The sequence below is a fragment of the Hipposideros armiger genome, unplaced genomic scaffold (assembly GCF_001890085.2).
Source record: "Hipposideros armiger isolate ML-2016 unplaced genomic scaffold, ASM189008v1 scaffold_741, whole genome shotgun sequence".
Lineage (NCBI taxonomy): Eukaryota > Metazoa > Chordata > Mammalia > Chiroptera > Hipposideridae > Hipposideros > Hipposideros armiger.
This window is the reverse complement of record NW_017732091.1, coordinates 9475-15057: the sequence shown is the minus strand read 5'-3', so window position 1 is coordinate 15057 and position 5583 is coordinate 9475. Positions and strand designations below refer to the sequence as shown.

The 5583-nt window shown below is 40.8% G+C and overlaps 1 non-coding gene across 1 annotated transcript; it reads left to right on the top strand.

Annotated features, from left to right (window-relative positions):
• Positions 1–5311: 5311 nt before the first annotated feature.
• Positions 5312–5383, top strand: TRNAE-CUC (transfer RNA glutamic acid (anticodon CUC)). The gene has a single exon. It is a non-coding gene; the product is annotated as a tRNA-Glu (tRNA).
• Positions 5384–5583: the final 200 nt, after the last annotated feature.

Below are 5583 nucleotides of genomic sequence, written 5' to 3'. Positions count from 1 at the left end.
ACGGTAGCCCATGGCAACCCACTGCCACAGGGTTTGCTTAAACTTTTTAATTTATTTGCTGAGGCAGTCTATTTTTTCATTTGTTTCAAGCATGTTTGTAATTGCTTGTTGAAACATTTTTATGATGACTGCTTTAAAATCTTTGTCAGATAATTTTAATATCTCTTTCATATAGGTATTGTCTGTTTTCATTCAGTTTGAGATCTTTCTTATTCTTGGTATGCTGAGTGCTTTTTAATTAAAACCTGGGTATTTTGTGCTGTGGATCATATTTAAAAGTTTTGTTCTAGTTGGCTCTCTCTGATACTTAGGCAGAGGAAGTGTGTGTGTTGGGGGCGGGTACCAGGTAGATGTAGGAGTCCAGGTTCCCCATTTGGCCTCCACTTACACCTGAGGAGAGGGGCTCCTCATTACTGCTGGGCAGAGTAGGAGTTCCAGTTCCTCACTAGGCCTTCTGATTGATACCAACCTGTCTGAGAGAGATTAGTACCTCTTTGTTGCTCCCTACATGGCCTCCACTGCCTGGGGAATGGGGTGGCCTTATTATCACCAGGTGTTGGGAAAAGTACTGACTCTTTACTAATTTTCCCTGGATACCAGTCCAGCAGGAAAGGGGAGAAACACCTCTTTACAGGCATGGTACGGTGGAAGTCTAGGCACCCCATTCAGTCTTGGCTGGTGTGGGTAGGGGTGAGCCACAGTGTTTTTCTGTAGTGTTTGGCTGGAGTAGAGTGGTTATTATCTAAAAGCTTTCAATTTTGCTAGGCTGCCTATTTCCTGGTCCTTTTGCTAGAGAGAGAGCAGGCTTTTGTTGTTGGCTGCTTTGTTTTGTTTGTTTGTTTGTTTGTTTGTTTTGGGTTTTTTTTTCTTTTCTTTCTTTCTTTTTTTTTGGCTGCATTCATTGGCATTTCCAGGTTTCTGGCTTTTTCAGCTCCAAGTCTGGGATATATGAGGCAAAAAGAAAATCCAGGAAATCACCACTCTGTGGTTCCTTGGGTTCTGAGGCCTCTAGCTGGTCATCCTCTTTCTTTCCATCTTTCAGAGTTCCTTATGTTCATTTTATATGGAGTGTCTGGAGTTTTTAATTGTATTAGCAGGAGGACTAGAGAAAAGTACATTTAATCAATCTTCCCTGATCCACTTTCTTTTCTTTTCTTTTTCTTTTTCATTATAACAGAGCCTAGCACAAATTGAGTACTATTTAACTACAATTTTTTTGCCAATTTCCTATTACATGGAAAAAAGAGGCATATCTGAGGCACAAAGCAGAGAAGTCATTTCAGGAGTGGCTTTCTGCTGTGGTGAAGCGGGTTAGCTGTCCCACTGCCCATTTAATGAATTCACAGATCAAAATCATGAGTCCTGTCTAATATTGCATGGGTCTGCTGGAGACACCATCGTCCTTCCATCTGGTTTTCCCAGTGCTACCAAAGTGACACAGATTTCTATTCCTTACATATCACATTGAGTTCTGCCTTTTCCTTTTCCTGCTCACAGCTTTCGTATTTATAAGATTTCTCTGTGTCTATAGTGGTTATCCATGAAATCTCCCCATACAGATAGCCACATGATTAAGTCAAATAATGAGTTTAGCAAAAGTGTAGTTCCTGAAATCACATGTAAGCTAGATGGTGGACTCCTCAGGCTCCTGGGGAGCCAAGAAATATGTGTCCACTTCCCCCATCCACCACAATTCAGGGTGTTTGAAAGCACTTGGGAGTTCTTTGGAATAAACACTCTTAAAAATGCAAGGTTATCTGTAGATTCCTAGAATGTTGCTGCTTCAGGATGGGATTGGACATGACATACAGGCGAGGAACCAGCATTGTGGTTCCCTAGCCCCTCATAGAAGATTGTCTAGCACCCACACACTTCCCAACTTGAAAATACAAATGCTCTTTAAAAACACACAAAGGCTACCAATGTTCAGCGATAGTTTCCATTGTACCTATTATTTGGTTTCTTCACTCGAAATGTGGAAAAATGAAGACAAGAGGGCCTAGACCACACAAAGCAGGCTGCTGGTGATGGTGACCCCAGTCCTAACAGCACCCCACCTTCCCAGTGCCCCGTTCTCCCTTTTCTGGAGCACTTTCCATCCTTTTATTTTATATTGTTGGCTTCTGGCAGAATGATTTCCAAGAGGAGTGGGGTTTGGGGCTTATTTTGCTCACTGCTGCATCCTTACATCCTGAGTTAACACTTGATACTCAGGAGGCAACGATGCACAGGTTGCTGAATAACCGAGGTCTGAGACAATGCAAGCTTTACCCCGGACTGCTCATTTCTCTAGTTTCTACTCCCTCATCTTTAGCACTAGAGTAAACCACAGCCTGTCTCGTTCGTCCTTCTACTCACCAGTAGTCACAGGCGGGGGGCAGAAGTGAAGGATTTCCTTTTTTTGAAATTTTTAAATTTTTTTTAAGTGAAGGATTTCTAAGCAAATCATTTAAGCATCAAGTCAAACCAGACATAATCATGTCAGGAACTCCAAACTTTATCCTTCTGTGGAGACTGTGAGCTCATCTCTGCTTGGATGACCATGCTCCCTGTGAACCGCTCCAGCCCACACCCTCAGAGCCACAGGCAGTCTCTTGCAAAGTTGGTTTAAGTGTTGTTGGAGGTCAGTATTTTTCAGAGTATCTCATAGACCCATTTAGACACAGAAAGCAGGGGAAAGAATCCTTTATACAAGTAAGCACATCTTAACATCTCAAATGAATAAAAAGTACATGAGGTTGAGTCGCTTTATTTTACCGCACAAATATAATTCAGACATCTTTGGGGGTAAAGGATTGAGGAACTGAAGCAAAACAGTCCCTGATGGAAAGGTGGAAGAATGGGTAATAGCCATGTAAGAGTATAGGTTGCCTTAGGATCAGGACACACTATTTCCGTGAAAAGCAACTGCTAAGTGCTAGCATTCAGCTCTAGTATCCAGCAACTCATTACTTTCCCCCCAATTGACCTTTCCTCTATTATCACCCCTGTCCCAATAAGCCAACTGGAATATAACCAAGCAGAAAGATGATGGCTATTTTTTTTTTTTTTTACAATCAAGGCCCTCTCAGAGACACAAACAAGCAATCCCAAAGCTTCAAAGCATCCCACAAATTTTATGTCAAAAGTGAGTCCCCTCCTCACTTGTCAGCAACATGGCACAGGAACCATTTCCTTTTTGCCCACCACCCTGTGCCCAATGCCTGGCACCCAGCAGGGACTCCATAAATATTTGGATCAATGCCTTTGTTAATAAGTTTTTGTAATCCCTTGGATCAATCAGCTCTCCAGCCAAAAGCTCAGAAAATCAAAATAGGGCAATGTCGATGGAACAGGACTAGAATCCGGTGCCCGTCACTGGCCTAATGCGCAGAGCAGGCTATTGACCATTTTCTTTTATTTGCTTGTTTATTTTGTTTTCCACTAGATTTTGAGCTCTTTTAAGTATATTTTTGTGTCTTCAATACCTAATCTGGCACATAATCTGTAAATGCTTGGAAAAAAAAGTAGATTGTGGAATAAAATGAATGAATCACACTCCTCGCTCATCCATCTTTAGGTGTGCGGTGCCAGGAAGAGGCGGAGGCTTAAATCCCATCCTAAGTGATGAAATTTCTCCTGGTATTTTGATGTTGAAAGGTGGTCTACGATGGCTCCCAAAGCGCCTTCCTAGGTTCTCATGTGTTACCAAAAATTACCAGCAGGTGGCAGAATAATCGATGAAAATGAACTTGACCACAACATAAGGAGACTGATTTCTTCTGACATGGAGAAACAAATTCCATTACCTTGTACCCACCCCGGGTACAATCCCAAGATGCTGTTCTGAAGGTTATAACCTTTTTTTGGGCGGGGGCTACAAGTAGCTGTCCAGTGGGAACAGAACTAGAGTAATAGGAGGTGGGTTCTCTTAGGCTCCTTGGTGACATGTAACAACAGGATAACTTGGTTTTTGTGAAAAATATTGGGCTGTGGGGAAAGTCATGACGCATTTTGCAACGAAAAACATAGACAAATACGTCACGACTTTTCCGACAACCCAATAAATGTCTAACATTTAGTCACTCTTCTCCCTAATTTTTGGCATTTAAACCCATAGGAAGGTGGAGATTGGATGACTTGAGGATTAATATTTTTTTAAACAAAATTTTAACATTGATACTTTAAAAGCAAAACAAAACAACAAAAAACTCCCACAAAGACCCCATAATCTTACTTCCCATCCATTTTTTTGTGTATCAGGCCCTGCTGATATGTACACATCATTGATGATTTAATTTTGAATTCTCTTTTTCATTTATTATCAAAATTATTTTTCTGATGTTAAGGTGTGTGTGGGGGGGAGGAATGTTGCTGTTAAAAATTTCTATTTGAACTCATGAGCAAAGTTAATCACAGTGCAGCCATCTGGCTTAAAAAGACCTTAATGGAGGCCTTTGATTGTTTGTTTCATTTTTGTTTTTCTCAACTTTTTATTTTTAAAAATTTCAAACCTACAGAAAAGCTGAAAGGATAAACTAATGGACACTTAATTAGTTCATTATGCCTTTTCCTTCTAGATTTATTGCTAACATTTGTCCACATTTGCTTTCTTTTCTCTCTCATATGAAGTTAATTTGCATGCATTGATGAGTTTGGTTTTAAAAGTTCCTTCAGTCCCTAGACTACATGCCTACATGCGCCCCAATTTTTTCTTTCTCCTCACTCCCTCTCTTCCTTCTTACTTAAAAAATGTAAAGCTCCAAAACCTTGCCCTTCTGTTAGTCTTCGATCGGCGAGTTAAACTCAGGTCCTGCTGACCACCAAGCATCCGTAGGATGAGCGGCTTCACTTGTCTGTAATTTCGCTTTGGCCAACAGAATTTGGTCTAAATTCACAGCAGATGAAAAAAAGCTGGTACAGGACCTGGTTCTCCTAGGGTTACTCACGGGACGACTTTTATATTCCTTAAGGAAAAGTTCCTGGTCAGTTGTCAAAGCCCCATTCTGGAGACCTTTACTTTTCTGCTGATCATAGTTCAGGGAATCACTGCAGCTACGTGAAGTTGAGGGCTTCCTTTCTTAGTTTTTTGCTATTTTCCGAATATTCGTCTCTGGTTGTGGGGACCGTGATCGTGCGTACAGGATCCTCTCTCAGCTCTGGGAGCCAGGCGTAGCAGTTCTCTCATGGGTTTTCTACTCCAAAAAAGAAATAGGAGGGGGGGAAAAAAAAAAAGCTCATAAACCTACCTAATCGAAATAATATCAATAACAGACTAAATGGAAACACAGAATTAGAACTATATATTCTCTAGCAAAATCTGCTGCCAGCTTCCCTGGTGGTCTAGTGGTTAGGATTCGGCGCTCTCACCGCCGCGGCCCGGGTTCGATTCCCGGTCAGGGAACAACGTTTTTATTATTTAACCTTTTAAATGATTAAACATTATTTTTGTAATTATAATGTTAATAGTTCATGTAAATACAAGTGCCTGCATAAATACGTATATATTTAAATATGTTCCTCCCCTTGCACAAATGCTATCAATCTATACACACTTTTCTGCACTTTTCCTTTTTCATTTAACCATGTATTTTAGAAATGCTT